The 9,643-nt window shown below is 38.7% G+C and overlaps 1 protein-coding gene across 5 annotated transcripts in view; it reads right to left on the reverse strand.

Annotated features, from left to right (window-relative positions):
• FGF13 (fibroblast growth factor 13) overlaps window positions 1-9,643 on the reverse strand; it is a 572,605-nt gene that overhangs the window by 409,954 nt on the left and 153,008 nt on the right. The window contains exon 3 of one of the 5 annotated variants that reach the window (XM_070784002.1): window positions 9,572-9,638. The exons of the other annotated variants lie outside the window; for them this stretch is intronic. The gene's annotated coding sequence lies outside the window, so the exon portion shown is untranslated. The remainder of the gene's footprint in view (window positions 1-9,571; window positions 9,639-9,643) is intronic. 5 annotated transcript variants of the gene reach the window in all.

Raw genomic sequence — 9,643 nt, forward strand, 5'->3', positions numbered from 1 at the left:
AACTTCACATATATATATTTTGTAATTTTTGTGACTTTGTTTTTTTTTTTTTTCTTTTAATATTGTATTTTTGAAAATCCAACCTCTACTTTAGATTTTTAATCATTGCTTTTTGGTATTTGTTATCAATTTTGTACCTTTAAGAACCCAATCTTCGTACCCATTTTTACTTGGGAGCGAGATTACTGGCTTGACTGTTCTCTCCCACTTTGGATGCTGCTTTTTCTCCACCAGGTCACCTCTATCTCCTCCTTCCCCCTTCTCTTCACTACCCAACTCTGTGAATCTCTTTGTGTATTCCAGACAGTGGAGAACACTTAGAGAACGGATTACTGGCTGGATCTATCTCTCTCCCTTTGATTCACCCCTTTATCCTCCTGGCCACCTCGCTCTCCTTCCTCCCTCTTCTCTTCTCTGTATAACTCCGTGAACATCTCTGAGCAGTCCAGACTGTGGAGTGCACATAAGGAAGTGATTACTGGCTAGCTTGCTCTCTCCTGTTTTGATTTCAACTCATCTCATTCGGGTCACTTCTATCTCCCTCCTCCCTCTTCTCTTCTCTGTGTAACTCTGTGAACTTCTCTGGGTGTCCCTCACTGTGGAGAAACTTTTCATCTTTAACCTAGATGTTTTATCAATGGTGCTGTATAGATGGAGAAGTCTTGAGGCTATTGTAAAAATAAGACTGAAAACCAGAAGCAAGAGGCTTAAGACCAAATCCTGAGAACACCAGAGAATGCCTGACTCCAGGGAACATTAATCAATAGGAGCTCATCAAACACCTCCATACCTACACTGAAACCAAGCACCACCCAAGGGCCAACAAGTTCCTGAGAAAGATATACCATGCAAATTCTCCAGCAACACAGGAACACAACCCTGATCTTCAATATATAATAGGCCTCCCAAAGTCACTCCAAACCCACTGACATCTCATAACTCATTACTAGACACTTCATTGCATGCTAGAGAGAAGAAATCCAGCTCCACCCACTAGAACATCGACACAAGCTTCCCTAACCAGGAAACCTTGACAAGCCACCCATAAAACCCCACCCACAGTGAGGAAACTCCACAATAAAGAGAACTCCACAAACTACCAGAATACAGAAAGGTCACCCCAAACACAGCAATATAAACAAGATGAAGAGACAGAGGAATATCCAGTAGGTAAAGCAGAGTTCCAAAGAACAGCAAGAAGAGATAAGAAAGCCTTCCTCAGCGATCAATGCAAAAAAATAGAGGAAAACAATAGAAAGGGAAAGACTAGAGATCTCTTCAAGAAAATTGGAGATACCAAGGGAACATTTCATGGAAAGATGGGCTCGATAAATGACAGAAATGGTATGGACCTAACAGAAGCAGAAGATATTAAAAAGAGGTGGCAGGAATACACAGAAGAACTGTACAAAAAAGATCTTCATGACCAAGATAATCACGATGGTGTGATCACTCACCTAGAGCCAGACATCCTGGAATGTGAAGTCAAGTGGGCCTTAGAAAGCATCACTACGAACAAAGCTAGTGGAGGTGATGGAATTCCAGTTGAGCTCTTTCAAATCCTGAAAGATGATGCTGTGAAAGTGCTGCACTCAATATGCCAGCAAATTTGGAAAACTCAGCAGTGGCCACAGGACTGGAAAAAGTCAGTTTTTCATCCCAATCCCATAGAAAGTCAATGCCAAAGAATGCTCAAACTACCGCACAATTGCACTCATCTCACATGCTAGTAAAGTAATGTTCAAAATTCTCCAAGCCAGGCTTCAGCAATACATCAACCGTGAACTTCCTGATGTTCAAGCTGGTTTTAGAAAAGACAGAGGAACCAGAGATCAAATTTCCAACATCCGCTGGATCATGGAAAAAGCAAGAGAGTTCAAGAAAAATATCTATTTCTGATTTATTGACTATGCCAAAGCCTTTGACTGTGTGGATCACAATAAACTGTGGAAAATTCTGAAAGAGATGGGAATACCAGACCACCTGACCTGTCTCTTGAAAAACCTGTATGCAGGTCAGGAAGCAACAGTTAGAACCGGACATGGAACAACAGACTGGTTCCAAATAGGAAAAGAAGTATGTCAAGGCTGTATATTGTCAGCCTGCTTATTTAACTTATATGCAGAGTACATCATGAGAAATGCTGGGCTGGAAGAAGTACAAGCTGGAATCAAGATTGCCAGGAGAAATATCAACAGCCTCCGATAGGCAGATGACACCACTCTTATGGCAGCAAGTGAAGAGGAACTCAAAAGCCTCTTGATGAAAGTGAAAGACGAGAGTGAAAAAGTTGGCTTAAAGCTCAACATTCAGAAAACAAATATCATGGCCTCTGGTTCCATCACTTCATGGGAAATAGATGGGGAAACAGTGGAAACAGTGTCAGACTTTATTGTTTTGGGCTCCAAAATCACTGCAGATAGTGACTGCAGCCATGAAATTAAAAGACGCTTACTCCTTGGAAGGAAAGTTATGACCAACCTAGATAGCATATTCAAAAGCAGAGACATTACTTTGCCAACAAAGGTCCGTCTAGTCAAGGCTATGGTTTTTCCTGTGGTCATGTATGGATGTGAGAGTTGGACTGTGAAGAAGGCTGAGCGCTGAAGATTTGATGCTTTTGAACTGTGGTGTTGGAGAAGACTCTTGAGAGTCCCTTGGACTGCAAGGAGATCCAACCAGTCCATTCTGAAGGAGATCAGCCCTGGGATTTCTTTGGAAGGAATGATGCTAAAGCTGGAACTCCGGTAGTTTGGCCACCTCATGCGAAGAGTTGACTCATTGGAAAAGACTCTGATGCTGGGAGGGATTGGGGGCAGGAGGACAAGGGGACGACAGAGGATGTGATGGCTGGATGGTATCACTGACTCTGTGAATGTGAGTCTGAGTGAACTCCAGGCGTTGGTGATGGATAGAGAGGCCTGGTGTGCTGCGATTCATGGGTACGCAAAGAGTCGGATAGGACTGAGCGACTCAACTGAATTAAAAGGAACAGGATAAATGGCCAACAAACCAAACAAAAGAGGAGGAGATAGGGAATCTACCTGATAAAGAATTCCGAATAATGATAGTGAAAATAATCCAAAATCTTGAAAACCAAATGGAATCACAGATAAATAACCTGGAGACAAGGATTGAGAAAATGCAAGAAAGGTTTAATAAGGACCTAGAAGAAATAAAAAAAAGAGTCAATATACAATGAATAATGCAATAAATGAGATAAAAAACACTCTTGAGGGAACAAATAGTAGAATAAGGGAGTCAGAAAATAGGATTAGTGAGGTAAAAGATAGAGTGGTAAAAATAAATGAATCAGAGAGGGAAAAAAATGAATTTTCAAAAATGAGGACAATCTCAGAGACCTCTGGGACAATATTAAACACCCCAACATTCAAATCATAGGACTCCCAGAAAAAGAAGAAAAAAAGAAAGACCATGAGAAAATATTTGAGGAGATAATAGTTGAAAACTTCCCTAAAATGGGGAAGGAAATAATCACCCAATTCCAACAACCCAGAGAGTCCCAAACAGGATAAACACAAGGTGAAACACCTCAAGACACATATTAATCAAATTAACAAAGATCAAACACAAAGAACAAATATTAAAAGCAGCAAGCTAAAAACAACAAATAACACACAAGGGGATTCCCATAAGGATACCAGCTGATCTTTCAATAGAAACTCTTCAGGCCAGGAGGGAATGGCAGGACATACTTAAAGTGATGAAAGAAAATAACCTACAGCCCAGATTACTGGACCCAGCAAGGATCTCATTCAAATATGAAGGAGAAATCAAAAGCTTTACAGACAAGAAAAAGCTGAGAGAATTCAGCACCACCAAACCAACTCTCCAACGAATGCTAAAGGATCTTCTCTAGACAGGAAACACAAAAAGGGTGTATAAACTCGAACCCAAAGTAATAAAGCAAATGGCAATGGGATCATACTTATCAATAATTACCTTAAATGTAAATGGGTTGAATGCCCCAACCAAAAGACAAAGACTGGCTGAATGGATACAAAAACAAGACCCCTATATATGTTGTCTACAAGAGACCCACTTCAAAACAAGGGACACATACTGACTGAAAGTGAAGGGCTAGAAAAAGATATTCCACATAAATAGAGACCAAAAGAAAGCAGGAGTAGCAATACTCATATCGGATAAAAAAGACTTTAAAACAAAATCTGTGAAAAGAGACAAAGAAGGACACTACATAATGATCAAAGGATCAATCCAAGAAGATATAACAATCATAAATATATGTGCACCCAACATAGGAGCACCACAATATGTAAGACAAATGCTAACAAGTATGAAAGGGGAACTTAACAATAACACAATAGTAGTGGGAGACTTTAATACCCCACTCACACCTATGGATAGATCAACTAAACAGAAAATTAACAAGGAAACACAAACTTAAAATGATACAATAGACCAGTTAGACCTAATTGATACCTATAGGACATTTCACCCCAAAACAATGAATTTCACCTTTTTCTAAAGTGCACACGGAACCTTCTCCAGGATAGATCACATCCTGGGCCATAAATCTAGCCTTGGTGAATTCAAAAAAACTGAAATCATTTCAAGCATCTTTTCTGACCACAATGCAGTAAGATTAGATCTCAATTACAGGAGAAAAACCATTAAAAATTCCAACATATGGACGCTGAACAACTTGCCAGTGAATAACCAACAAATCACAGAAGAAATAAAAAAAGAAATCAACATATGCATAGAAACAAATGAAAATGAAAACACAACAATCCAAAACCTGTGGGACGCTGTAAAAGCAGTGCTAAGGGGAAGGTTCATAGCAATACAGGCATACCTCAAGAAACAAGAAAAAGTCAAGTAAATAACCTAACTCTACACCTAAAGTAACTAGAAAAGGAAGAAACGAAGAACCCCAGGGTTAGTAGAAGGAAAGAAATCTTAAAAATTAAGGCAGAAACAAATGCAAAAGAAAAAAAGAGACCATAGCAAATATCAACAAAGCCAAAAGCTGGTTCTTTGAAAGGATAAATAAAATTGACAAACCATTAGCCAGACTCATCAAGAAACAAAGGGAGAAAAGTCATATAAATAAAATTAGAAATGAAAATGGAGAGATCACAACAGACAACACAGAAATACAAAGGATCGTAAGAGACTACTATCAGCAATTATATGCCAATAACATGGACAACTTGGAAGAAATGGACAAATTCTTAGAAAAGTACAACTTTCCAAACTGAACCAGGAAGAAACAGAAAATCTTAACAGACCCATCACAAGCATGGAAATTGAAACTGCAATCAGAAATCTTCCAGCAAACAAAAGCCCAGGTCCAGACGGCTTCACAGCTGAATTCTACCAAAAATTCAGAGAAGAGCCAATACCTATCCTACTCAAACTCTTTCAGAAAATTGCAGAGGAAGGTAAACTTCCAAACTCATTCTATGAGGCCACCATCATCCTAATACCAAAACCTGACAAAGATGCCACAAAAAAAGAAAACTACAGGCCAATAATACTGATGAACATAGATGCAAATATCCTTAACAAAAGTCTAGCAATCAGAATCCAAAAACACATTAAAAAGATCATACATCATGACCACGTGGGCTTGATCCCAGGGATGCAAGGATTCTTCAATATCCGCAAATCAATCAATGTAGTACACCACATTAACAAATTGAAAAATAAAAGCCATATGATTATCTCAATAGATGCAGAGAAAGCCTTTGACAAAATTCAACTTCCATTTATGATAAAAACCCTCCAGAAAGCAGGAATAGAAGGAACATATGTCAACATAATAAAAGCTATATATGACAAACCCACAGAAAACATTATCCTCAGCAGTAAAAAATTGAAAGCATTTCCTCTAAAGTCAGGAACAAGAAAAGGGTGCCCACTCTCACCACTACTATTCAACAGAGTTTTGGAAGTTTTGGCCACAGCAATCACAGCAGAAAAATAAAAGGAATCCAGATTGGAAAAGAAGAAGTAAAACTCTCACTGTTTGCAGATGACATGATCCTCTACATAGAAAACCCTAAAGATTCCACCAGAAAATTACTAGGGCTAATCAATGAATATAGTAAAGTTGCAGGATATAAAATCAACACACAGAAATCCCTTGCATTCCTATACACTAACAATGACAAAACAGAAAGAAAAATTAAGGAAACAATTCCATTCACCACTGCAACGAAAAGAATAAAATACTTAGAAATATATCTACCTAAAGAAACAAAAGACCTATATATAGAAAACTATAAAACACTGGTGAAAGAAATCAAAGAGGACACTAATAGATGGAAAAATATACCCTGTTCATGGATCGGAAGAATCAATATAGTGAAAATGAGTATACTACCCAAAGCAATCTATAGATTCAATGCAATCCCTATCAAGCTACCAACGGTATTCTTCACAGAGCTAGAACAAATGATTTCACAATTTGTATGGAAATACAAAAAACCTCGAATACCCAAAGCAATCTTGAGAAAGAAGAATGGAACTGCAGGAATCAACCTGCCTGACTTCAGGCTCTACTACAGAGCCACAGTCATCAAGACAGTATGGTACTGGCACAAAGACAGAAATATAGATCACTGGAATAAAATAGAAAGCCCAGAGATAAATCCACACTCCTATGGACACCTTATCTTTGACAAAGGAGGCAAGAATGTACAACGGAGAAAAGACAATCTCTTTAACAAGTGATGCTGGGAAAACTGGTCAACCACTTGTAAAAGAATGAAACTACAACACTTTCTAACACCATACACAAAAATAAACTCTAAATGGATTAAAGATCTAAACCTAAGACCAGAAACTATAAAACTCCTAGAGGAGAACATAGGCAAAACACTCTCCAACATAAATCACAGCAGGATCCTCTATGACCCACCTCCCAGAATATTCGGGGAAAAAAGCAAAAATAAACAAATGGATCTAATTAAAATTAGAAGCTTCTGCACAACAAAGGAAACTATAAGCAAGGTGAAAAGATAGCCTTCAGAATGGGAGAAAATAATAGCAAATGAAGCAACTGACAAAGAATTAATCTCAAAAATATACAAGCAATTCCTGCAGCTCAATTCCAGAAAAATAAATGACCCAATCAAAAAATGGGCCAAAGAACTAAACAGACATTTCTCCAAAGAAGACATACAGATGGCTAACAAACACATGAAAAGATGCTCAACATCACTCATTATCAGAGAAATGCAAATCAAAACCACAATGAGGTACCATTTCACGCCAGTCAGAATGGCTGCTATCAAAAAGTCTACAAGCAATAAATGCTGGAGAGGGTGTGGAGAAAAGGGAACCCTCTTACACTGTTGGTGGGAATGCAAACTAGTACAGCCACTATGGAGAACAGTGTGGAGATTCCTTAAAAAACTGGAAATAGAACTGCCATATGACCCAGCAATCCCATTGCTGGGCATACATACCAAGGAAACCAGAACTGAAAGAGACACGTATACCCCAATGTTCATTGCAGCACTGTTTATAATAGCCAGGACATGGAAGCAACCTAGATGTCCATCAGCAGACGAATGGATAAGAAAGCTGTGGTACATATACACAATGGAGTATTACTCAGCCATTAAAAGGAATAAATTTGAATCAGCTTTAATGAGGTGAATGAAACTGGAGCCTACTATACAGAGTGAAGTAAGCCAGAAAGAAAAACACCAATACAGTATACTAACACATATATATGGAATTTAGAAAGATGGTAATGATAACCCTGTATGTGAGACAGCAAAAGAGACACAGATGTATAGAACAGTCTTTTGGACACTGTGGGAGAGGGTGAGGGTGGGATGATTTGGGAGAATGGCATTGAAACATGTATAATATCATATGTGAAACTAATCGCCAGTCCAGGTTCGATGCATGATATAGGATGCTCAGGGCTGGTGCACTGGGATGACCCAGAGGGATGGTATGGGGAGGGAGGTGGGAGGGGGTTTCACGATGGGGAACACATGTACACATGTGGCGGATTCATGTTGATGTATGGCAAAACCAATACAATATTGTAAAGTAATTAGCTTCCGATTAAAGTAAGTAAATTTATATTAAAAAAAGAGTGTGCATACACACTCATATAATGTACAAAGTATACCAAAATAAGATGAAAAAAGTCTATTCATCAATAATGATATCACAATAGTTTCTGTAATTAGCACAATGCTGTATCTCAACAAATGTAATTGCAGGTTCCCAGAATGGACAGGAAGATTCAAATAAACACACAATTCAGTCACATCCTATCGTACATGCAGAGTCGATTTTAGATCAAACACCTGGACCCATGAATCCTACCACCTAAAATATGGCAATGGGAGCCTGGGTAGACACATGAGATGACGTCCTGATTTGATCTATGCTGGTGGCCCTTTCTCCCTTTGAAAGCTATACTGAGTTCAAGAGGATTAATCAACTGAAAAGTTACTCCTCAGAACTGCCTTCATCTTTTATGTTCTAAGATAGGGGAAAGAAAGGGAAATGAGGAGGGGAGAAAGTATTTTAAGCATCTAAGCATCACTTTCATTATTAATACAGCCAAGGTCTGAAAATTCTACTGAATATTTAAGGAAAGACTTTTTAATCTTGCACAAAAAACAACCCAAAGTTAGGTGATTAAAAAAATAATCACTGAACCCTTTCAGTTTTCAGTGATGCATAAAGAGAGGGAAGAAAATACACAATTTGTTTCAACGATAAACTCAGCCTCTTCATCTAAAATCCTGAGTCACCTGACCCTTCTACTCTCCCCAGCAGAGAACCACCACACTGCATACCTGAGTCACTGCCACAATAATGGATGGTATGACACCAGGCTTTTCTATAAGACAAAGAAAGATTTCTTCAAGGTAAGAACAATAACTTAGAATATTTTAAGTGAAACTGTCCAGGAGGGTCTGCCTGGTCCACTTCAGATTGATCAGACTCCAGGAGATAGGACTTAACTTTTCCAACCATCTCCTCAGGGGAATCTCCTGAACTATGTGTGGCCCACTACCCAAAGGCCCCAGGAAACCCCTTGGCATGGCAATGTCCATTTCCCTATTCTTTTGCACAAATGTAGCACACGTCCTTTTCCAGATCACTTTGTACATGCATCACTATTTTCTAGATTCATCTTTATTGATGAATGGGTGAATACCATTCAATCATTCAAAGTGCCATTGATAATACTAATTCATTCTCATATCTGGCCATTCACTTTTGATAGAGCAATACACATTCTGGTTTATGTCTTCTCACACATGCAAGGATTTCTCCCTGGTAAACATCTAGAAGAGGGACTTTGGGACCATAATAAGGCATGCACACCTTTGCTAGATATTGCTAGTGCTCTCCAAAGGAGCTGTATACAATTATATTCCCACCAGAACTTCAAGTTCCCTGCATCTTTCTGTGGAATGACCACTTGGCATGATCATGCTTTTTAATTTTTGCTAATTTGACCCTCCCTTGTGAAAGACAAGGGTCAATGTCTTTTATGTTTGCTAATTTGACCCTTGTGAAAGTTATGTTGAGTTTAACTTACCTTTTCCTCATTACTTGGGAGGTTGAGAACGTTTTCTCATTTGTGGATCAGCCGGTAAGGAATCCACCTGCA

The sequence above is a fragment of the Bos indicus genome, chromosome X (assembly GCF_029378745.1).
Source record: "Bos indicus isolate NIAB-ARS_2022 breed Sahiwal x Tharparkar chromosome X, NIAB-ARS_B.indTharparkar_mat_pri_1.0, whole genome shotgun sequence".
NCBI classification, from domain to species: Eukaryota; Metazoa; Chordata; class Mammalia; order Artiodactyla; family Bovidae; genus Bos; species Bos indicus.